This window comes from Pongo abelii, chromosome 19 (assembly GCF_028885655.2).
Source record: "Pongo abelii isolate AG06213 chromosome 19, NHGRI_mPonAbe1-v2.0_pri, whole genome shotgun sequence".
Lineage (NCBI taxonomy): Eukaryota > Metazoa > Chordata > Mammalia > Primates > Hominidae > Pongo > Pongo abelii.
In genome coordinates this window covers 24370853-24397241 of record NC_072004.2, presented here as the reverse complement: position 1 = coordinate 24397241, position 26389 = coordinate 24370853, and the positions used below count along the sequence as shown (strand labels likewise).

At 33.4% G+C, this 26389-nt stretch overlaps 1 long non-coding RNA gene across 1 annotated transcript; it reads left to right on the top strand.

Annotated features, from left to right (window-relative positions):
- The first annotated feature begins 9800 nt into the window (after positions 1–9800).
- LOC134760525 (uncharacterized) lies at positions 9801–25768 on the top strand. The gene is made up of 5 exons (XR_010138115.1): positions 9801–10367; positions 11333–11409; positions 16879–16926; positions 23332–23411; positions 24827–25768. It is a non-coding gene; the product is annotated as an uncharacterized LOC134760525 (long non-coding RNA).
- Positions 25769–26389: the final 621 nt, after the last annotated feature.

Here is a 26389-nt window from a genome sequence, read left to right as displayed (position 1 = left end):
GTTACTTGATGATATGGTTTTTTGTTTTGTCCTCTCCAAAGTTCATGTTGAAACTTAATTTCAATGTGACAGCATTAAGAGCTGGAACCTGTCCTCATGGATGGTATGAGTGTCTTATAGAAGGGCTGGAGGGAATTAGGACCCTTTGCCTTTTCATCCTTTTCACCATATGAAAATACAGCATTCATCCCCTCTGGAGGATGCAGTATTCAAGGCACCTGAGCAGACACCAAACCTGCCAGCAAATTGGTCTTAAACTTCCAGCCTGCAGAACTATGAGAAATAAATTTCTTCTTTACAAATTTCTCAGTCTCTGGTATATATATGTGTCAGCATGAACAGACTAACACACTTGACATAATTTTATATCTTAAAAAAAGATAAAAAGAAACATACTAGGTATTTACAGTTTTTGTTATATTAACAGTCTTATTTATTATTTCAGGTCTTTTCATTTGTTCAGCATTTGAAGCTTCTTCCTGACACCAGAAGGGCTCTTCTTAGCTGTCTTTTTCCTGGGTTATTCCTGGTAAACTAGCTGACCTTTGTTTCAAAGCATGTCTGTAATAAAGTGCCAGTCTCTTACTTGCTTTTTACCATCACTTCATTGTTGTTCAATGAAGTTGAAATTTCCTCAGACTCTTCTTTTGGGAAAAGCTTTACACTCTGCTGTATGTTCTGCCCCTTCCTTTGGGCAAAACTTCTGAGCTTTGGCTCTGGTGATTGCAGCAAAGAGAGCAGCATTCTCATCTCGGAGTGACAGCCCTATTTTGAGACTGCGTCACTGGGATGAGAAGCAGCCGTTGGTAATCTCAGCCTGCCACTCCTGGAATGAGAACTTTGCCTTACAAACCAGAAAGAAGGCAATCAGGGCTCAGTGTTCTCAGTGTGTTGCACCCAAACAGTCCTCATTCCATGAATTAAAGCTGGTAGGAAGAAGTGACATCCTACTTCTTGACCACATTCAACAAAAGCTTAACCTCAAGAACAGGTACTGGCAGCAGGTGGGGGTAGAAATGAAAAATTCTAATGTACTGTTACTCCCAAAAAGATACTACAGCCCTTCAATAGGGTCTAGTAAAAGTCCTGTGTTCTTGGCTACATTGCATTGAGTAGAGTTTATATCAAGATAGGCTGTGAGAAAGAGAGGTAAGAATGGGTTGTGGATCAAATGCAAAAAAACTCTCACTGTTCTTAGTGAGTTTCAGCAGATTTTCTTGAATAAATACTTCATCATTTTCTACGTTACCATTATGACTTTTCAAGTGACATAGGTGATGGTTGTTTTATAATTTTCAACAATTTCATAAAAGATCCATGGAGCTCTTCACATTGCCATTCTAGAGGTGGAACTTCTGCATTTATTTCTTATGCAAGGAAATTAGGGTTTTCTTTAATTTCTCTTCTTTCTTCTAAAATATGCATTGGAATCTCACTCTCTACAGCAAATTGGGTCTCAGTGTATTTCTTTCTCCAAGAGAAGTCTACTAGATGATATTCAAATAATTTTTGTTTTATATTGTTATCTTTGAAAGGTTATTTTGTTGTTAAACAAAAGACAATAGGAAGATCAACATGAAACTCTAACATTCATTGTATGAATATTATCTTTTCATTCAGAAAGAGTTACAAAATATATTTGAGTGCTCATGAAGCTTTAAAAAGAAGTGGATTAAGTAATCAATCTCCCTAGACAGATAAAAAAGCACATGATATTTTGGTATTCCCCAACCTCTATTATTTGACTTTCATGTTCTAGCAAATAACTTTCAACAATTTGTCAACTCATTTGCACAGTCATTTGTATTTTATATTATTTCCATTATATATGATATAATGGAATTATATTATTTCTATTGTGCATGTGTTGAATAGACTTTAATATATAGAGTAGATGTTGACACACTCGAATTTGTAACAAAGTGAAAAATTACTTTGTCAGAAAAAAAGTATGTATCAAAATTCTGAAGTGCTTTTCCATGTCTTCTAAAACAACATATAGAAAACGTTATTTTCTTATTAAATATGACTCAGAATACAGCAAAACTAATTGGCTATAAAGCAAACCTTTAAAAGAGAATAGTTTGATGAAAAATATAAGCATTCTTAGTTATACGTAAGATCCCACAGAGCCAATTTAACTTTTTTTTGAGATTTATGTCCCAATTTAAAACTTTTAATTCCTACTGTCTAAGCATTGTGGCTAAAAGTATGAGATAATTAATTACTCCTGACATCCAACTTTTGTGATCATAGTAGGTGACATTCCTTTGAAAAAAATAACTTGAAAATTTTCTGGTAAATGTTATGTTTGTGTGTGGGTGTAGAGTTTCATTTTCAAAACAAGCTCTCATATCAAAGTTAAATGTTTTAGTTATCTTGTAAGAGTATGTCCTTGGATGCTATGCTTATGCCAATATTTATACATGTTGAATATACTCAACTTTCATTTAACTTACATAGCCATAATGCTTAACTTTAATCAGAGATTCCTTACTAAGTCTGATGAATGTTGGTAGAAAATATGCTGAAAATAAAATGTTCGAATAGTTTTTAATAAAAGGATAAAAGGAAAGAAGCTAGCAGAAGAGCCAGCACCACAGAAAGGAAAGTCACATTCTGGATCCAAGCAACTTTTCCATGAGCAAAGAACCAGCAAACTGCATTCATGAGACAGGGAGCAGAAGCAAGAGAGTGAAGAGGAAGTAGACTTGTTTCTGTTTTTGTTTTTTGTTTGTTTTCTCATGAGAAGAGTGTCCCAGTAGTAAAAATAAGTTCTATGAATGAGATCAGAAAGACAGGTAGAACATCTGGACCCTCTGTATAGGATAGGTAGTTATTATATTGTGTGTTCTGGAGGTAAGATTTATATAAATTCAAGCCTACAATAGTATCAAGGCCTATTAAGCAAACATCCATTAGACAGCAAGAAAGACTAAGAGGCTTTCAAACTACAAGTGTCAATAGTTAAATGTGAAGCAAATATATAGACATTTGAAACTATGACAAAAAATAATATGAGAGGTTTATCATAATATAATATTTTGTTCTTCAGTTTAGTAATTATATAAAGCTACATACTAGTTTTTCAAAACTTAACCAATCCTCTTAATTTCTGTGAAATTCCTGCTATACTTGGGATAGAGTTTGGAGTGTAAACTCAGTTTGTAGGGTTTTTTTTTTTTAAATCATGAAACAACATAGCGATAAATTTAAATAGTTTTGCCAGTTGTATCATGTGTGTGATAAAAAGGCTTTATATTTCTATTTCCTAAATCAGGGCATGACAGTACAAATCATAAATCAAGTATTGTTATGTCTGTTATATAATTATAGAAGAATAATGCCCAAACCTTTTTTGAATGAGGGTATGTCATGAGCATCAAAAGGTAAAAAAAAGTATGAAAATCCTTAAAAGTTTTAGTCTGGAGAGTCATATAGATTGTGAATTCTTTAGCTAACATTTTAAAACTAATATCTGAAATCACTTGCTTAACCTTTGAATAATACACTATTGCCCTTAAGAGAAATTTGGTAATCTACTAAAGGTCCTTTTCATATAGCCCTGACTTCCCTCTCCAGTCACGTGTGCTTACTGGTGTCTGTGACCCAAACACACTAGTTGTCTCTCGATTTCGCTAAGATGTTCTGCATTCTTTCTTCTCACAGCTTTTATGTCTATTGCTGCTGCTTCAAGGCATACTTCTCTAATATTTACTAGCTACTGTTTACTATTTTGAATCAGTTTAATGGTTTATTTTCGAGGAGACAAAGGCAAATTTTGCTGCTCTATATTCCTATAGTATTGTGGTCTTTTTATTAAAAATTAATCAGGCTAAAAATTGTTTGTGATTCCCATTTATTTACCTGCTAGATTCTAAATTCCATGAGGACTGGAAATGCAACCCTTTTATTTACCTGTGTATCTACCTGTGTATCTCAAACTTCGTATTCTTCCTGTGAGATTGTCATGTATTTATTAAAATGAATGATTTTTTTTATCTCTATAGACTGCATTACCCATACCTCTTGCACTATGAAATTTTCCTTAGTTTCAGAAAAGCCAAACATTATTTTTTTGTTATTTATATAGTTTGAAATTGTTTTCTGGCACTAATGTTTCACCTATAAAAAGACCTATTAAAATTTATTTAGTAAGGGGAGGGATGAAACAATTACGCGTTTTTTTGTTGAAAGCACAGTTGTGTCTGATAGTTTAATTATGCTATCTAATTTAACCTTTCATAAATGCCCAGAATATGAAAATATCATCCATGATTTAAATACCAATTGCCAAAATTGACAGCTATGAAATGGAAGACTCAGGTTTGTCCTATGCCACATTTTCTCCTCTTTCCTTTTTGTCTTTCTTAAGACCATCATCTTCCAAATTGTGGAGAAAGAAAACATCTCTATTTGTGATTGCTTCTGCTAGTTATTTCTGCAAAACAAACTGCTCAAATTCAGTGGCGTGATGCAATAACCATTTTGTCATCCTCATATATTTTGGGGTCAGGGGGTTGAAAATGCAAAGTGGGGTGACATTTCTGTGGTCTACAGCATTTGGGGCCTCTGAGAAGTCCTAGATGTCTAGGAATGAATTAAACGTTGGACAATGAAATCTTCTGAAAGCTTCTTCATTTACATGTTTGGCTTCTACATTGGTATGACTTAAAAGCTGGGCTCAAAATAATCTCTTAACCAGAGTGTCTGAATATTGCTTCTTCATGTAACTTGAGCTCCCTCACAGCATGGAATCATACAGGTAGCTTTCCTGAGTGTTTCAGTTAATGGGTCAATGTATTGCCTTTAATAATCTTGCCTCAGAAGTCACATAGAATTACTTTAATGCTCAGTTAGTTTAAGCAATCACAGCCTGTCTGACTTAGGGGGAAGAAACATGATGTCTACCCTTCGATGTCAGGACATTCAAAGTATTCGTGGCTATATTTTTAAAATGCCACAGAGACGCCATATCCTTCTTATCAGCAATAGAATCAGGATATGAAAATAGTTTTTATGCTACATATGCATTTTTATAGTCATTCTTGTTATTATCTTTTTCAGAAATGGTGAAGGGGTGGGGTAAGGATTATGTTTCATTCTTAAATCTTGTGCTCTATTAGTATTTTTATTTTTTGTCCATAATTGATTATGGCACAAAGGTAACTCCAAACTACAGTGTAGAAACATAAAAAATACAAGTTTTCATATCCAAGCTGTGGAATAAGATATTCAAATATAAAAAAGATTTTGAATTTGTTTTAAAATTTAAGTCTTCTTATTTTGTAAAAAGAACTAAGATAATTGTCCAGTAATCACCCATTAAGTCTTCTCCTTAGTTGTCCTTCCACGAAAGATATTACCATCTATGATTAATTTGGATTCCAGAGGAAGAAAATATATTTTGGGGAAAATTGACTGTGGAGCAATCTCAATGCTAACTACTATAAAATAGCTTATTACTTGAAAAATGAGGATATTGTATGAATTATCACTAGTCAATCGGTAGCAAAAACAAAATTTAAGTGATTGTAAATATGTCATATTTAAAACTATCTTGTAAAGATGTTATGTACAGAGATATATGTTACTAGCTTCTGGATTCAGAAGAATATCTACCTGGAATAGGTTTAGGTTGGGTAATTGTAGTGTGTTTAATAATTTCAATACAAGGTAAAAACATTTTCTGTTGAAAATCAGTTTTAATATTAAGTTAGGTTTTATTTATATTTTGAAAATTTAAGGACTCATGAATATTCTCAATTAAATTGCAATTTAATGCAATTGTAGTTATACTCAGCACTATAGTTACACTTGACTAAAGCCATTGTAAAGGAAATGTAATCCCATACTGATGATCTTCACATTTCTTTGGGTTAAAGATCAGTTTATTTCAGTGAGATTACAGTTCAGGAGAAAGGTTATTGACTTATATGTATCTATAGTGTGGTCTAAGCAACAGTTAGGAGTTTAGTTTGCATGTTTACTATTTTTGAGAGTACATCAATGTAATGAAATATATTTAAAATATGAATGTAATGAAATATATATTTAAAATATCAATGTAATGAAATATATTTAAAATTGTACATCATATATACATAATTATATGTATATTTATTTTTTACAACAGTGTTTTTCCTTGGAGATGATTCAATCAAATTGCAGAAGAGACACTTCTAATTAGTTATTGGGAAGTACAAGCTAGGATTATTGTTTTCCTGAAAGTTTGTGACTAGCAATGATCTCTTACAGATGTGGGGGTCAGGACACTTGGACCTTTAATTGGAAATGGTTAAAAAATTGTTATCCAAAGAATGACAATGGTTTGTTTGCCAAGACTTTTTGTTTTGTTGTGCTTTGTTTTTTTTTTTTTTTTTGAGATGGAATCTTGCTCTGTCACCCAGACTTGAGTGCAGTGGCATGATTTTGGCTCACTGTAACCTCTGCCTCCTGGATTCAAGCAATTCTCCCACCCTAGCTTCCTGAGTAGCTGGGATTACAGGCAACCGCCATCATGCCCAGCTAATTTTGTATTTGTAGTAGAGATGGTGTTTCACTATGTTGGTCAGGCTAGTCTTGAACTGCTGACCTCAATGAATCCATCTGCCTCAGCCTCCCAAAGTGCTGGGATTACAGGTGTGTGCCACCGCGCCCAGCTACCAAGTCTTTTTGTGTTACAATTGGTGTTAAATATATCTGGTGTTTTCATTGAAGGAAATACTTAAAAGCCATTTTAGGGGCTGGGTGTGGTGGCTCACGCCTGTAATCCCAGCACTTTGGGAGGTGGAGGCTGGCGGATCGCAAGGTCAGGAGATCAAGAGCATCCTGGCTAACACGGTGAAACCCCGTCTCTACTAAAAATACAAAAAATTAGCCTGGCGTAGTGTCAGGAACCTGTTGTCCCAGCTACTCGGGGGCTGAGGCAAGAGAATGGCGTGAACCTGGGAGGCAGAGCTTGCAGTGCAGTCTGGGCGATAGAGCCAGACGCTGTCTTCAAAAAAAAAAAAAAAAAAAAAAAAAAAAAAAAAAAAGCCATTTTAAGGTAAAATAAGCTTTCTCAGAACTATCACTATACACATCTTCCTGTTTCTCTGATCCCTGTTCTCTCCTTTAGTTTTAACCTTTTGTAATAGCTCTTTATGCATCTTCTCCTTCTGGGGTCATTGGAGATGTGTTCTGTCTTATTGATGTCTGTTACCACTAAGTACTTCTTATCCCTAAACAGGTAGTTTGATTTTAAGACCACCCAGACACAGACAACTCTTAAATAAAATGCAAGCATGTGCTACTTTTCTCTACTGTACACTCATAAACTTCAAACAATTCCCTCTTCTGCCCGCATCTTCCAATAAGGATATAGACTTAGAACTTTAAAAATCAGTAGATAACCACTCTTTACTGCAAGAGTGGAATACTATATTGGACGATGATTTGGGCAAGATCACCTAAACAGAATGGATAACTTTAACTCTACCCTGTCGGTAAGTACTCACTGTGCACTCTCCTAGTAGTGTCTATTTGACAGAGAAAAGTATTAGAAGAAAAATGAACAACTTCATTGTCATGATTTCTAATATGTCATCATAAATATGAGGTCCTTCATTTCTGTTAAGTGGAAAACCAATGATGATACTGCTTAAAGAAAGATCTGTCCATGTTCATCTATATCAACAAACTTCCAGGCATTGTGCATTGGCAAATGCTGTTATTTTTGTCTTTGCCAGTGTTTAACAATGTCAGGTGATTGTACTTCTTCCCAGGCAGCATATTCTATAAAATTCTCAATGACATATTTGATACTCTGGAAAGATATTTTTATTCTTCACAGGGTAGAACATGCATTACAAATTCTGTAATCAGTAAAATACGTGCAATGAAACGGTTTCAATTTCATGTATGAATAATTTTTTGATGGTTATATAATCTAAAATATTTGTATTTCAATTAGTGTTTTACTTAATACTTTGTATTACTCCCTTTTAATCAATCAAAAAGGAGACATTACCTGTCCAATGGAAGCTTAGCTATGTATTACCCATTGGAGACTACATTAAGGAATTCACTAGGCAATGAGTTCTAGGTGTTAAAAGAGGCATTAATTTAAAAAAGAATATTAAAGATGCGAAATTTTTAAACCCTCAGTCTTAGATATTTCAGGATTGGTACTGGTAAACTAAAAGACATGAATAAAAAGTTTAACGAAGAAAATACTGTGTTGATTGAACAGTATTTACTTTTTCCCAAATGACTAAGCTTTCAAATCAGAGACTAATCATGAAGAACCACATGACTTATTTTTAAATTAAAAACCAGATTGAAATATATTTTTCTGGTTGTGAAGAGAGTGTTATTCTAAAAAGAAAAAATGTCTATGAAGCAAAAAAGTAAAGAAAACATATGCTCTCTTATGTTTGCTCAAGCAGAATTTACCTCTGCAACTCATATAATTGGTGCTATAATTATGTACAGATATTTTGATACTTCAAAGAATCTATAAAATTCCCTAAATGAAAATTATTTTAGATTAAACATGATCTTAATGATCAAGACATCTTTTTGTGTTTATAAGCAAGTTAGATTATATTGCTTATGAAAGTTAATTTCTTATATTTTTATTCCATGGGTCATGCAAAAAATCATGCTAGACAATGAAAAGATATCGTGTTTTCTTCTTTTTGCCTTATCATTTTTTTTCTGTGCTTAATTCTGCCTTTGCTATATAGTTTGGAAATATAAAGAATTACAAGAATTGCTCAGATGTCTTTTTCAAACCTCCAGGTTGCCAATATATTCACCTCATCACTCTTACCTGATTACCACACATTCCTCTGTGATCTTACTGAGCAGTATGTTTATTGTAAAATCTAACAGACCACCCAACTATGGTTTGCAACATCAAACTATATGCTTCTTGTACACAATATATTAGAAAATTGGGTTTTTGTATATCAGTGTAGAAATATATTTCATACATATTTGAGGCATACTGTTATATTTTTAAATAAATAATATTTTATTTAATTGAACCAACATGATTTTTACTATGATGTAATTAGTGACTGACCATCAAGTCTACAGACAGCCTCTACCAGAATCAAGATACACATAGGTAATCTATTTGGAATATTTTTTGAAATCAGGGGTGCTCAATTTGATCCACTCAGATTACCTTAACTAGTATACATGTATCGGTCATTGGCATACTTTTTAAAATGAGATATAAAATTATACAAAGATCTATAAGTTCTCTACAACATCTTTTCCTAGCAGCATTTTACAGCAGACAGAGGAGGTTGCCAGTAGGTAGACAAAATGAAAAACAGAAACACTTCTTTTTAAGCATACTTTTTTTTACATGTCATAACATGAATCTACTATCATTTTTTTTACTTTCATATTCTGAAAAATGTTAAAATTGGTTATTACCATTGTTTCTCTGTTCTTTCCTAATCATGTCCTTTTTCTCTATCGTCAGCATTTTAAAAAACATTCTTGATCTCTAACACCTTTCTAGAAAATTCTGCTGACAAATTAAGTGGCAGCTAGAACAAGAGGAGATATAAAGAATTGTTGATAATGAAAACAATGAAGTATATAGTTGGCATGGGCAAGTTGCATGTTGACAATGTATCATTGCATAAATGTTTGAAATTTTTTTTATGAAGTAATTGTCATCAAGATTGAAGCTATTGAATATATTTCCTGTATAACATTTTATATAAAATAGATTTATATTGCTTTGAGCTGATACAAAATAGATTTATATTGCTTTGAGCTGAGCAGATATTTGCAATGAAATTGTGCTTGGTTAGAGATGCTATGCCCATATTATTTTAATTTTTTCTACTAAATGTCATTGGCAAAAATGTATCTAATACCTTATCTCTCTCCTCTTCTCTTTCCCCAAATCACATACAACTGAAAGTTGCTAGATGTTAACAGTTCTGGTAAAGTAGTCTTCTAAAATACTTTTTCATTTATTTCTAGAGAGAAAAATGTACAAAAATTCAGGACAGATTTTTCTTCAAGGTATCAAGAGTAGACGATACATATATTTTTTTCCAATAAATTTCTAAAGCTATATTTTAGAATTCAGAAAAGAAATATTTGCATTAAGACCATTATTCCCTTAAATTTTTAGAGGATTCTGTTTGACTTTGGCATGAATAAAGTCCATTCTCTTATTTGCAGTGCTATTAGATATGAGGAGTTTTAGCAGAGATCCTGGAACAACTGCTGCCTATCACGGTGTGAAATCAATGACATGGAGTCCTGTAGAAACTATTTACTTTGCTATATCTACTCAATATATGTATATACAAACAAGATCTTTGGCACTGGCTGGAAATCCACAGCAAGAGGTACACCAGGAAGCATCAAAAACTATTAAGTATATACAAAAATAGTTGAATGCGTACCTCAGTTAGCAATGTTAACAGAGTTTGTGTCCCACAACCATTAGATTTTGCTACCCACTATTATCAGACCAAATTAAAGTAATATGAACACTCCACTCAAGGACAGTATCATTGCAAATATCTGCTCATTTCAAAGCAATATAAATATGTTTTATACAAAATGGCACATAGTAAATGTATTTGATAGATTAAATCTTGATGCCAATTACTTCATAAAGGAGCAGATGTTGTCAAATATTTATGTAATGATGTATCATCAACATGCAGCTTATGTCCCTTTAACATAGTAAATGCTTTCTTCTGAGAGAAAAGGGCCCTTGATTCTTCTATTTACTCATTCTTGCTGGAAAATTTTGCAAATATAGGAAGAAAAATGAATCTAATTTTCTTTTTTTTTTTGACGGCATTTTGATTTTGTTGCCCAGCTTGGAGTGCAATGGTACAGTATTGGCTCACTGCAACCTCTGCCTCCTGGGTTCAAGCGATTCTCCTTCCTCAGCCTCCCAAGTAGCTGGGATTATAGGTATGCGCTAGCACTCCTGACTAATTTTGTGTTTTTAGTACAGACGGGGTTTCTCCGTGTTGGTCAGTCTAGTCTCAATCTCCTGAACTCAGGTGATCGCTGCCTCGGCCTCCCAAAGTGCTGGGATTACAGGTGTGAGCCACTGTGCCCCGCCAAACCTAACAAATTTTTAGAACCTCTTTCATGCAAGCCAGACATTGTCCTAAGCATTTTAGAGACACTATCTCATGTATGTGTTTGAAAAAGTTATCTCTATGAAAGCTAATGTTTCTAAACTGTGAAAGATACCTTATTTGCTGCTTTAGATTCATGTGCCATTTTTTCCCATTACCTTTTTTAATGTACATTGTGTCTTCTGCGTCCTCTGACTCCTGATTGGCCTCAGCTCATGGTGAACCTGTAACAGGAGCTGCGAAGGATGAAGAGTTAGACCAATATACTAATCCATCTTACCTCTTCCCTGTAAGTAGCTACATCTTTAACCACTGATTCAAACAAAACACAGACTGTACAGGATGTTTTACTTCTGATTATGAGTAATGCACCTTCTCCTTCAGATGTGCTTGTGGTAAGGAAATGGCTGCTAGAAAGTGACAGGTTACTTCACTATCCTTTGTGGTATCTCTACCCCAACCCTAATCCATCCATTTGTAAATTAACCCTTCAGGAATTATACTAGTCTCCATGTTCTGTGTGTACTGCTTATGAACTGACATCTGTGTAAACTATTGAGAATTCGAGAAGCTTAACTCAAACATTGTTTGGACATCTTATGGAAATAGAGGGTGTGTCTCCACATTTCCATGAATATTAAGAATGATGATTTCACTCTGTTGATTTTTAGCTTCTGTAAAGGTAATTTTTATTTTTGTATACTTATTTTTATCATATGACTATTAATGGCTCCCAGGTAATGTGGACTAAAAGGGCTTTCTTAGTTTATGCACACTCATGGAAACACATACACAGATATGTATGCACACACGTGAGACATTTGCAATTGTAAAACCTACTACGGAATGAAAAGGAAAGGGCATAGGCAAAATGCCATGGCTTACCTACAACTACAATTTGGATATTAGATATTTATCTTTTGTTCTTTCTTCATAGAATTGCCTTGACTACTCAGGCTTTTAGAGGCTCCAAATGAATTTTAGAATCGTCTTTTTTTTTTTTTCTAATTCTGTGAAAAATGATATTCATAGTTTCATAGGGATAGCATTGAATCTGTAGATTGCTTTGGACAATATGGCCATTTTAACAATACTGACTGATTCTTCCAATTCATAAGCATGGAATAATTTTGCATTTGTGTCATATATGAGTTCTTTTACCAGTGTTTTACAGTTTTTAGAGATCTTTTGCCTCCTTGGTTAGATGTATTTCTAGGTATTTTAATTTTTGTAACTATTTTAAATGAGATTATGTTCTTGTTCTCAATCTTAGCTTGAACGTTATTGGGGTACACAAATGTGACAGATTTTTGTACATTGGTTTTGTATCCTGAAGCTTTCCTGAAATAATTTATCAGTTCAGGAGCCTTTTGTAGGAGTCTTTAGGTGTAGAATAATATCAGGTGAAGAGAGAGAGTTTGACTTCTTTTTCTATTTGGATGCCTTTTTTTTTTTTTTTTCTCTTGCTGATTCTTCTGGCTAGCACTTTCAGAACTATGTTGAATAGGAGTGGTGAGAGTGGCCATCCATAATTTGTTACAGCTCTTAAGGGAATGCTTCCAGTTTTTGCCTGTTCGATATGATGTCAGCCATGGGTTTGTCATAGATGGCTGTTATTAAGGAGCATGTTCCTTTAATATCTAGTGTCTTGAGAATTTTTATCATAAACAGATGTTGGATTTTATTAAAATATTTTTCTGCATCTCTTGAGATGGTCATGTTTTTTTGTTTTAAATTCTGTTTATGTGGTAAATCACATTTATTAAATCCCGCATGTTGAACCAACCTTGAATCCCAGGAATGAAGCCTACTTAATCTTGGTGAATTAACTGATGTGGTATTGAATTTGGTTTCCTAGTAATTTGTTGAAGATTTTTGCATCTCTATTAATCAGAGATATTGGCCTGTAGTTTTCTTTGTTGTTGTGTCTTTGCCAGGCATTGATATTAGGGTGATGCTGGCTTTGTAAAATGACTTGTGGGGGAGATCCTTTCTTCTTAATTTTTTGAAATAGTTTCAGTAGAATTTGTAACAACTCTTCTACATACATCTGGTAGAATTTGGCTGTGAATCCAGTTGGTCTAGAGTTGTTTTGATTAGCAGGTTTTTTTTTTTTTTAAATCACTGATTCAATTTCAGAACTCAATATTGGTCTGTTCAGTGTTTCAATATCTTTCCCATTCAATTTTTAAAGATTGCATGTTCTCAGGAATTCATTTCTTCTAGATTTTCTAGTTTTTGTGCATAGAGGTGCTTATAATAGTCTCTGAGGATCTTCTGTATTTCTGTGTGATTGGTTGTAATGTCACCTCTCATTTCTCTTTGTACCTAATTAGACCTTCCCTCTGTTCTGTTAATCTAGCTAGTGGTCTAACAATCTTGTTTATATTTTCAAAAAATAAACTTTTGGTTTTGTTAATTCTTTGTATGGGTTTTGGGGTCTCAATTTCATTCAGCTCCACAATGATTTTAGTTACTACTTCTCTTCTGCCAGCTTTGGAGTTAGCTTGTTATTGTTTTTCTAGTTCCTCTAGATGTGATGTTAGATCATTAGTTTGCAATCTTCCTAAATTTTTGAGGTAGGTGTTTAGCTATAAACTTTCCTCTTCACACTGCTTTCACCATATCCCAGAAATTTTAATATGTTTTGTCTCTCTTCACTTGTTTCAAAGAATATTTTTCACTTCTGCCTATATTTTGTTGTTTGCTTGAAAGTTATTCAGGAGCAAGTTGTTTAATTTCCTTGCAATTTTGTGATTTTAAGATATCTTCTTGGCATTGATTTATATTGTTTCCTCTGTGTTCCGAGAATGTGGTTGGTATGACTTCTATATATTTTTTAAATTTATTGAGACCTGCTTTATGGCTGAGCATGTGGTCCATCTTGAAATATGTTCTATATACAGATGAGAAAAATGTGTATTTTGTCGTTGATGAATGGGAAATTCTGTAGATGTCTATTAGGTCCAGCTGACCAAATGTGAAGCTTAAGTCCAGAATTTCTTTGTTAGTTTTCTGCCTTGATGATTTGTCTAATAGTGCTGGTGAGTTGTTGAAGTTCCCCACAATTATTGTGTGGGCTGTCTAGGGCTCCTTGTAGATCTAGAAGTATGTGTTTTATGAATATGGGTGCTCCAATGTTGGGTGCAAATATAATTAAGATAGCTTAGTCTTCTTGTTGAATTGAACCCTTTATCATTATGTAATGCCTTTCTTTGCTCTTTTTTACTGTTACTGGTTTGAAGTCTTTTTTCTGATATAGGAATAGTGACTCCTGCACTTTTGTATTTTCTGTGTGTGGTAGATCTTTCTCAAACCCTTTACTTGGAGCTTATGGATGCCATTGCATGTGAGATGGGTCTCTTGAAGACATCAGATAGACAGGTCTTGGGTTTTCTTTTTTTTTAACATTGATCATATTTTAGAAAGGTATTGAGAAAAGTTGTCTTCCTGAGAAATGTCATACTTTAGTAAGTTACAGCTTGAGATTCACATCACAGAATTTGCCTTTGAGGTTGAGCAATAATAACCTTTTTTTGACTAGGCTTGTAGCTTCTCTAAAATTTCAGAATCTGGCCGGGCGTGATGACTCGCGCCTGTAATCCCAGCATTTTGGGAGGCCGCGGCAGGTGGATCACGAGGTCAGGAGATCGAGACCATCCTGGCTAACATGGTGAAACCTCGTCTACTAAAAACACACAAAAAAATTAGCCGGGCATGGTGGCGGGTGCCTGCAGTCCCAGCTACTCAGGAGGCTGGGGCAGGAGAATGGTGTGAACCTGGGAGGCGTAGCTTGCAGTGAGCCGAGACTGCACCACTGCACTCCAGCCTGGGCGACAGAGCAACTCTCCACCTCAGAAAAAAAAAAAAAAGGAATTATCACTCAAAAATTTTATATGCAAATTTTTTTAATGTTTTACTTATACAAAGATGCATAGCATATAATGTACAAGTAATAAAATATTAGTTCCCTTTTCAGGGGGAGTTTTTGTTAATTTTTGCCTGACTCTTAAATCCATAGATAACTGACTGCAATTAGCAAATGAATAGAGTTTCAATATGAATATTGGTTACTATTTTTATATACGTTAATGGTAAGATAAAGGTAAAATTAAAACCTTTACTTGTTCACCAATGATACAATCACTGTTCTGAGAATCATAATTTTTTAATACAAGGATAATATGTCTGTGTATGTTGGGGCAGTTCACAATATAATGGTTACAGACGTAATTTAAAAAATAATTTGCATTATTAACATACTTTTGTTCATTGTTTATTTTTACTTTTATTAATTACTTTTATTCTACACAATCAACAAAATATTAAATCGAACCCTGATATGTGGTGTTAATTTTCATGCTGTAAATTCTCTCTTCATGACTGAATTACAAGCTACAACCTGAGGACACTAATAGGAAGTTGGAGAGCTGCACATTAGCTTGCCATTATATAGTGTTGCCATGATACAAACGTATGTAAATATTTTCGGTAGCATAAATCACAGCAAAATATAGCAAAATACTTGGGAAGTGATGAATTTAAGTAATTTATTTTCCTTATTTTTAATATAATTTAATTATAAATTAAAATGTTTATTTTAAATAATTTCTGTGTCTAAAAATGACCTCACAATATTTCCAAAAATTTAATAGTCAGATCTCATAAGTTGATATGAGATAGCTCTCCAACACAATTGTGTATAACTAAAATGTCTAGAATTAATAGCTAGTTTTAGAGTCAGGAAATAAAATGATGTGGTCAGAATTTTATTTCTCTCATCTAGGGAATAGCTAAGATTTAATCTTACGTCTAGATTGGGTCACATGTTCATATCTGGACAAATTAATTACAACCATCCAGTTAGAATGCACTAGTCAGAACTGGGTGATGGACAACTTCTAGAATTTGCAGATTTATCAGGTTCACCTAAACCTCATTGATTCAAACTTAGAAACATTATTCCATCAAAGAAAATTGACAAAAAGAACTGCTAAATATTTATTGCATACTCTTTCCAAAAATATACACCTACAGTATAAAATACTAACTAGTAGTGAGAATATATTCATTGAAAATTTACTATATTTCAAACATTGTGCTTAAAATTTTACATATTATCTCATTTGATAAAATAAGACAACTTTATCAATATTATTATTTATCTTCATTTTAAATATGAGTAAGTCTCTAGTTATATCTTTCTATTTAAGATCATATATGGAAAGTATTAGGATGGTGCAAAAGCAATTGTGGTTTTGCTACTAAAAACAATGGCAGATTACTTTTACTTTGTAATGGTAGATTATAATATATGTTAAAATCTGTATTCCAATCTTGACTCCAAAACTTACATTTTACATGTAGAATGCAACACACTTAGTGAACCCCACATTCTCATCAAAAGTCCATTCACTTTTGTTCGTGGCACTTTTGATCATAGTTTCATAGAATATTTTAGCTGCAGAACAAAGCTACCCATTGCCTAGAACATGAAAATAAGTGAGAGGTACTATCAATCTATGATAAAAACTGTAGAACAGGGTTCTAATATATGAAGAATGTCTTCTTTAGGAGATCAATAAATAGTAAGTTGATTAGACAAAAACATGTGATTGACTGTGTTTCAATAATGAAAAAAGAAAGAGAAGACTAGAGTGGCAAGTAATAAGCTGAAGCTGGGGACACATGAAAAATTAGTAGAAAAAAACTTATCAAAAGAAAAAGTTGCAAATGCCTTTATTTTTGTTTATTTTAGGTCTATCTGGCTTGATGAAGCTTTTCTTCCCAAATCCGTATATTCCAGGTAGATAGTGAACTTCATTAGATTTGCTTCCAATAGTTTGTAGTCACTGTTTAATTGGGGATTTTTCTGCTACTCCAAATATATGGAATCCCAGTCATCTCTAAGTGTCTTTTTTAAAAATGAATTTGCCAATATTTTATAGGTAATACAAGTCCAAAATAGTAAAATTATCCAATAAAGGCAAGCCAACTAATCAATTAATCTGAAAATAAAATTGTCACCTGAAATTCTACTATGTAGGGGTCATTGCTGTTAAACATTCGGGCCCTCCACTGTTGTGGGGCCAATTTAGTTCTATACACTTTCTGATACTCTCAACTGTGTCACTATAACATATATCCCTTGTCCCGAACACCAAGTCTTTTTCTTATTCTTCTACTCGCTCAAATTCTGAAAATTAGAACCAACATTGTCTGAAGGAAGAACTTGGGGCTGGGAATTAGGATCCTATCAATGAAAATGATGTAATCTAAAGGTCACTGGATATCTTTAGATATTTATTAACATAGATGAAATATGGCTAGCAACATAGTTAGAAGTAGAAGATATCGTGAACAGAAAATAAGAAGATAAAATTATCTAAAATACGAAGTATAAAAAAAATCAAGGACATCGGAAGTCAGCCTGGGGGAGCAAAGTTTATCTTTTAAATAATAATTTTCTTTCTTTTAATAATACATTCTTTAGAAATTATAAGGCTAGGTATTAAAATTTGTGATACCAGTGTGCTGAAATTATGTCTACTCATTGGATATTCTCACTTTTATCTTTTCAATTTATCTTTTAGAAAAATTACTTGTCCCTGTTTAAATGTATATTCATTGCAATATAAAATACATAAAAAAAATGATATAGTAGGCTGAATACTTTAAAAAAAAACTTAAATTCTAACATTCTGTAGTTCTTCCACATCTCATTTGTAAAACAAATAATTGATTTTTAAATTAATGCCCCCATAAATAGGTTAAATTTATTTTTAAATTTGCCCTCCAGAGAAAAGGGTTGTAGCATTTTATTTTCAACATATAAAATCAATCTAGATATTGAAATAACCTTGTCATTGGCAGATATTCTAACGGATGATCTAACCACTAATTTTTGCCTATGATTTATAGCAATTTTTTATTTGAATCTATAGGATGTAAATATTTTTACGCTGAACATGTCACCAAATAGTACAATACTTTAAGCTAAAAGTAGCTAGGAAACACATAGGACTCTTAAGGTGTTTGAAACAAAGATTTTATGAGGCTTACCATCTGCTGAAAGAAAAAAAATCATTTCTTCATTTCCGATAATGTCAGAATAGATAGGCCATTGTTGCACACACAACTGAGTCTGACTGTAAGAATGAATTATCCCAAGTGAAATCCTCTAAATGCTTACTTGACACCATAGGATGAAAATTTGCAAGCAAGAAAAGTTGAAAAGCAAGCCTTGGGGGAAGGAACAGGGTATCAACATCACAATGAAATCTGCATTTGCCATTTTAAGTAGGATCCTGTAGCAGGACTTAGAGAAACCTGCTGTGTTTAAAAATGATCTTTTGCCCTTGTGTGTATATGTTTCAGCATTGAAATAATCAGTCCTCTTTCAAATGTAATTTGATAGCATAAAGTAGCACAACTTTTGAAGCTAAGCTTTTCCTTTTCCTTGTGCACTTAGAAATTTTTTCACTTGTATTTGATAGCCTAGACCAATTGACTTAAAATTCCCTGCCTGATATTGTAAAGAATTTACTTCTATTTATGCCTTTTAACACATAAAATGTTCTAAACTGTCACCTCTAGTTATGGTAGCATGTAGGCAATGAAACCTAACAGGACATCAGACTAAACTAGATGTGACATGTTAGTATCGCAATACATCAAATTTGATATAATGCCCTTTTTTCACTTTATATTATAAAATATTTGATTTTGCTTTTTCATATTTTTTGCTTTTCTTTTAAGATACAGTAATATATAAAAATATCAAGTTTTAAAATTTAGTGAACCCAAGACCTAACGCTTTGAAGTAATTAACAAATGAGACAACATGTCTTTGCCTTTGCATATGCATTTAAACATATTAATACAATCATGTTGGAGGGCTTGATTTACACAGCATCTTTTAGATATTCAGAGGTTACTTCGGAGTAGCCTATACTTTTGACCTTTAGCAGTGTTCTTGCAAACCAGTCATTCAATTCTACTGGAATGAGATTAAAACAATCCAAGTATGGCTGTGTATTCATATGCTTCTCCTTGTGTCGCTCTCCCCTCCCACCACCCCAAGGCTCTGGAAAGAAATGTTTGTTTTTGTTCTCCAGACTCCTTATATAGGTCTAATCTATTACTCTCTATTCACCAATGTCTGTATATTATAGTGACTAATTTCTTAATTCCTCTACCGAGACTCTTCTGCAAAATTCTTGAGAAAATGAATTCATTAAGTCTTCTTACATTCTGGTTGCAGTTTATGGTTGGCCCTTAGATTTTGGGATTCAAGTCTACCATTCACAGCCTAGAGAGACAAACATGATAGCAGTTGTTTTCTTTTGGATAAAGGAGTTAAAGATTTCTTCCATATAAACAGTTGGGGAAAAAGCAGACATTTTTATTAGGCCCTATTTAAGAGTTTATTGACTCTGTTTAACAAAATCATTAAAAACTTCAAAAAAAAAGCACAGACAGTGTGGAAGTAACTTTCAATGCTCAACATTGAACATTGAAACTTGAACATTAAAGCTTGAACATTGGCTTACAAACACCCAACAGAACAATTAATATATGTATATAACTTTGTATGAATTTACTGCCAACTTGTAGATTTTTCTTTGTAGAAAAGAAAACATGAAAGATTAACATATTATTTTATAGGCCGTTAACAAGTGCTGTATTTTATCTAGCAGTCTTATTTTAACATTTCTCCCTACATTGTCTTTCTTTATATGCCAGTTCCACAAAATGTATTTTAAACCAGTTTTACCTTCTTTTTGGTTCCCTCATTAATGAGTTGTATATAGTCTTATAATACGTTTATCCTAGGTTTGTGTGAGAATCATCTTTTTAATATTGAACTTCTAACTTTTGGTTATGTCCCAGATAACAGAGGAAAAGAAATGATTGTACTTGAAGCATTTTTTTATTCCAATTAATCTCCATAATACATCTATTAAATTTAGCTCAAGTTATATTTGTGGAATGACTACTTATACAGTTAATGTGATAGCACCTGAAAGGGTAAAGGTTTCCTTGTCCCCCTTGCAGGGCATGTGACAGAGGAAGTGGCTTGCTGCTTCAGTGCCCTGCTGCTCAAACCTCTCGGGGAGGATACAGATGGGCAGGCTGTGGGGCTCCGACCCCACGGCAGTGTCCAGGGGTGAATGTTTACAGCTCCTGAAGCCCCAGTGGGCAAGTGTTACAGGGTGCTCTTTTAGTTTTGCCGTCTATAGGCTTGTGTTAACCACCTCAATTATACCCCCTACTTTCTTGAAAGGACAGAGGGCTTTTCTGTACCCCAGGTTCTTGAATTGATATACTGGAAGAATTGGCGCACACCTGGGCTTGGAGAATGAGTGCAAGGTTTTATTTAGTGGCAGTCTCTCTCAGCAGATGAGGGAGCCAGAAGGGAGATGGTTTTTCCCTGATGTGGGGCTGTGGAGCTTCTCCAACTGCTCTGGCCAAATTCTGCATCATTCTGCTGGCCGATGGCCTGCTGGACTGCAGGTATCTTCTACTTGCGTGCTCCTCTTGATATCCTCTCGATGTCTAGCCGCTTGTGTGTCTGCCTGCTAGGGTCTCAGAGATTTTTATAGACACAGGATGGGGGCATAGCAGCCAAGAGTGGTCTTAGGAAATGCAACATTTGGGCAGAAGGCAGGTGAAGCCCTAGGCAGGGACCATGCCCTCCTTTACCCAGCACTTCCCTTCCCCACTTCCGTATCATTTAAAGGGACCATGCCCTTCCCTTCCCAGCACACCCACATCACAGCTACTCATAAAGAGTGTCTACCATCTGGTCGCTTCACTCCAAGAGATCCATATAAGAAATGTAAAAGAAGATATACAAGATAATAAATGATAAACATTTATAGATAGATAAAATGGATAAGAAAGGTGAAAGGCTGTAGAAACTGATTAAATAAAAATAACTTTTATCTACAAATTCAGAGAATACACCATTCCTACTAAAAATTAAGTACATATTCAACTTATGTTAAAAATGACACTGTAACCACACTTCTACTCTCGATGAAATCAACTTTTCTGTCAAATTTAAAGGATTTCTCACTAACCATATTTTTTCAACTTTTTTCTATTCTAACAACCCTTTAATTTTCTCAATATTCTTGGTCGATGCCTCTTACTTAATGCACCAAGCATTCAACAGTCAGCTACTTGGAATGTGACTGATATGGTGGATATGGATGTTTCCGCTGCCATTAGGGACATCAATTGTAACTGAACAGTAACCACAGACAAAAAGCCTTATGAGAAAATAACTGGTTCTCCACAATTTAACACTCTCAGTAAAAACAAGCCATGATTTCATAATGTAACATTCTTTATTTTGGTATAAATATGAAAAAAATCAGATTCATAATACATTGGTCTTGAATTTTTTTTACTCATGAAGAAGAATTTTATCAGGAATGGTCACCACTTCTACTGCCTCAGCTATTAGGCATCATTTCAGATGCAAAATTGTTTCTTAAACGAGGTTTTATATTGATCTCCCATTATACTCAAGCACTCCCTAACATAAAAAACTCACAAGTACATAGTAAGTTTGAAGATAACAGATTTATAATTTTGATTTTCAGTAGAAAGTACTTTATCCTAATTTACTTAGAAGAGAATAGCATATTTAGAAATGAAAACTAGTTTTCACTTTTTAATGCAACCTAGTTTTCACTTTTTAATGCAACTAGTTAAAAATAGTTAACTGACTCTCATAAGGGAAAGGTATTTTGTAGTGCTTAAGACAAAAATGATATACTTGAAAATGTTGCAGAGACACTTTAAAGTTGACAAAGTATTCTCAGCCATTTTAAGTTATAATCTGTCAAAGACAAAATTATACCACTACAGAGGATCCAAGATGATAGGTCTGATCTGTCAGTCATCAAGGTTTATAACAAATAGTATAGATTGAAGCAGATCAAGCATGAAGTCCAAGAAAATCATCTAATGCTCTATTGTGTTGGCAAATTCCAAAGGTTTGGAGATTATAAAATTAGAAACTGGCTAGTGAATAGTTTGAGAGACAGTGGGCTCATCAATGGAGACATGACATAAATAACAGAATTACTTTACAAAAGGAAAATGGACATTTTTCAGAGACTATCCCACCTATAATTGCTTTAATCAGTGCACAAATGACTTCCTAAGATGACAGGTATCAATCTTTCATCAACCTTTCTCTGCAGTGATGCATAGAACAGATGGTGTTAAGGTATCCAATGGAAGTGTTAAGGTCAATAACATAGGACATAATAATATAAAATCACTGCAATACTTATTCCACTGTTAGAAAAAAAAGATAACAAAAAATAACATACCAGATTACTGGCATTGAGGTTGAGCATGACTTTGCAGAAGTGACCAGGGCCTAAAATATGCGGCTCATTTATTTCAGTGGGTATTTATGAAGCCACAAGTCTGTTCATATATTAGACAAGGTGTTGGACAAAAAAGAATGAGAAAAAGAGAGGTGTGGTCCCTCCCTGCTGTCACAGAGTTTACTCAAGTAACGTGTACTCAAGCAAGTAAGCAACATAGCATATTGCAATAGTGCTTCAATAGGAAAATACAAGTTAACTGCAGCAGCACATTTAGGAGAAAACAATTTTCCAGGAAGGATTTTTGGAGACATAGTTATTACAGGAGTAGTTACTCATCATACTTAATACATATATACATTTATAATAGGTTGTACTTCTGTATACTACAATTCAAATTTGTCAACTTATTTTTTTAATCTATACGAGTTTATTTTCTTTAGTCTATATGAGTTTATCTTACCCCATTACTCCCACTATTTAAAAAAAGAAGAAACATACACACATATGCATATACACATCTATATGTATATGATAACTCAGTCTCTACTGATTTAAAAATAGTTAATACTAATCAATTCAAATGTTCTCTCAAAGTCAACCAAAATTAATAGCCCCTGCTCAGAAATCATACATAAATCTAAAGTCTTCACGCTTATGCGGTACCTTCATGAATTTTTGTTCAGGGAAATCAATATTTTATGCCAAAAATAGAATGCTTCTTAGAAAATAATTGAAAGAAGGAAATTCATTGTAAAACAGAAGAGTAGCAGTTGATTGAGACAGATTGTTGTATGCATGAGTTAAAATGCTTAATTGTGTTTGGATCCTATATCAGAACTAATTTCCTCTCTTTTTAGGTTAGCACTGAGGTGAATCCCTTGATGATAAAGCCATATCATCACCTGTTTTACTCTAAACAAAGAGATTTATAAAAATGGTAAACCTGATTATATTTCATAGTATTAAGAAAGATTCTTGTGTAAGATTGTTATTAATTTTTACAATGCTCCTAATGTCAGCTGAGGTAAAATCAATTAGAACAACCATATCTTAGGAAAATAGAGTCAATGAGCAAAGATTATCACATATTTAAAGGAAGTAAGAGCAGATGAAAGCTGTTCCTGAGGAACGAAGTAAAGAGAGTTTGAGACAGTGGAAGATGGAACAGGAAGACAAAAATAAGATAAAATGGTGACATCGCTCAAAATCGTTTGGAAGAGTCATTTACACACTATGGATGAATAGCAATTTATTCCTGGAAAATCCTTGTTGCCCAGGTTGTGCAAATTCTCAGTTATGGATAGATTTAGTTATTGATCAATCATACTGCTTTCGAGAATTTTAATCTGTTTTGATTTCTTAAAAAGTTCCCATGTATATAAACAAAGTTCATTTACTTGATGGCATTATATTAGCCTCAGGATATTTGGAGGACTTGCATACTTGGAGAAAAGGGCATTCCAGGTGTCATATGTTTTCAGGACAACCCTCTCACCCAGTGAGACAGATTGTATGTTTTTTCCACTGTGGCTTGCTCCTATTTATATTTCCTTCAGCCCAGGAAGCATTATTGTAATATATCAAGTTCATCAGCATTTTTTAAATTCTTACATTAATCTATTTAATTTGAGGTTCTATTTTACCTCAAAGATATCTATTACCTGTATTTATCTATCCAATGGAGAGTTCTTGCCACATAATTTTTTTTTTAATTTTGCAATTCTTCTGAAGATTTTAAAGATGTTTGCTTGCTGGTTAGAATAATCCTCAAGCTTTTCTAATCATAGCACTTTTATTTTCTCATTCTTCTGATTAAAATTCAATCCTCTTCATTTACAAAGGTGAATATATTTGGAACTGTCATATCCAATGAATGAAAAGCAATTAGAAACCCTAGAAAAGATACTTGAAATAATTATTAAACCATTTTATAATTTGTTAATTTTTCCAGATTTCTATAAAAAGCAAATGCACATACGAAAGAAACAAGAACAGGGCTTTCATATATTTTCCAGTCTGAGTTGACTTCAAGACTTGAAGACTAGCTAGTGATAAACAAGAGAAAATAAATTTAAAATAAGGAGGATGATAAATGTAGAAGTTATCAAAGATTACAGTTTTTTTAAATCTCAAAACTTTTGTTTAAAGACATTCCTATCAAAGGAATTTGTATCAAAAAGAAAATGAATAAAGCTGAAATGTAATTGGAATCAATAAGAAAATACCAGAGCTGGAAGGACATTAATAAATCCTTAGTAAAAATAGCATTATACAGATAAAAAAAAAAGTCAGGGGTCAAGAAACTTAATTGATTTGTCTAAGGTCACGTTACTATGTCAATTCATTTCCAAGACCAGTGTTTCTCCAAATAGAGATTAATGAAAAGAAGAAAGAAAAAGAAGAAAAAGCAGATCTCCACTTTTTTTTTTTTTCACCTGGAGGTCCTGATTCATTTGGTGTGGAATGGAGCATCCAGATTTCCTGTTGTCTTGTCTAACAGCAGAAAACTATTAAATGGAAGAAAAGATGTGAACTGAAGTGGTAGAAAAAAATAAATGGAAAAAAAAGGAACAGGAGACTTTGTTTTTGGCAGTTTTTTTTATTATGCATATATCTCCCTCAGCAGCCACATGAGGAGGGATGGCTGGGTATTTCACCATTCTTTGGGCAAGTGTATTTCAAAATATGTTCAAGAGACTATCACATCCAAATCACCAGACAGGAGATCATAGCTATTCTCAGGCTTTTTTCAGTGTAACTTAATAAAATCTCTGTGAATAGTTCCCCAAATTCTGCATTTTCAACAAGCTCCCCACTTATGGAGCTGTCTCCTTGAGTGCAGGAAGGACAGGCTGTTTTACTTTATAACTGGGACAGCAAGTACAGATCCTGGTTCATAGGAGGTGTCTAGAAAATACATGATTGGGTAAATAGTTTAATAACTATAATAAGCAGTAAAACTTAATAAATGCTAATTTTTTTTTAAATTGTACATGTCTACTACTAGATATAAATTTTGGTTGGTGGTGGTCTTCATTTATGAAAGTTGGTTTTTACAGTTTTCCAAAAAATGTCAATTGCTATTCTGTACTCTATAATCAGAAGGAAGTCAGTTTGAGCACATAAAAATGACATAATATTCTGTGGCATCAAGAATACACAGCTTGATACTTCAGATTTATTTTTATCTTTGAAAGATATTAATCAAATAAGTAATTTTAAAAAATGGAGAGATTTTAATAATTGACACAAAAATACTAATTATAAGAGTAAACATGTAATGTAGCTGTACGTTGAAATAAACTTGAAACAGTCTAGTGTCTGTATACGTATACCTTTTGCTTTCCCCAAGAACTATTTCTGCAAAATATCCACTAGCCTGCAGAGATAACCCACATAGACTAAATTATTAATATGCAATCTTCCTTCCTGAAACAGTTTACATATGCAGTATACAGCATCTGGACTTGTAATTGAATTTTCAAAGTTTGCTGTGGTTTGGGAGCTGCATACGGGTCAGTAATCATTATCCAAACGCCATCATTTATAGTACAAATACAACTAATCATTAATTACAGAAAAAGAGTCTCAGGGAAGGCTAGTACACCTATTTCTTAAACAAATATGTTACCTTCGAGCTGTAACAGTAGCATTTCCATTAGCCATTGCCTTAGATTATTAGATATTTTTTCTGGCATCTTTTAAAACAAGGCCCATAAGAAGAGTCAATATAAAAATCTTCAGACATAAGGCCTGTCATATATATTCATAGAATTTAATCGCTTTCTGGTTAAATCACTGCTCAAGTCAGCTTTGGATCTTTATTTTCTGAAGCTAATGTCAATAACACTTTATTTTTAATTTAACTAAATTCAGCCAACTGTAGGAGAAACAAATCATGCTTCTTTTTATTAG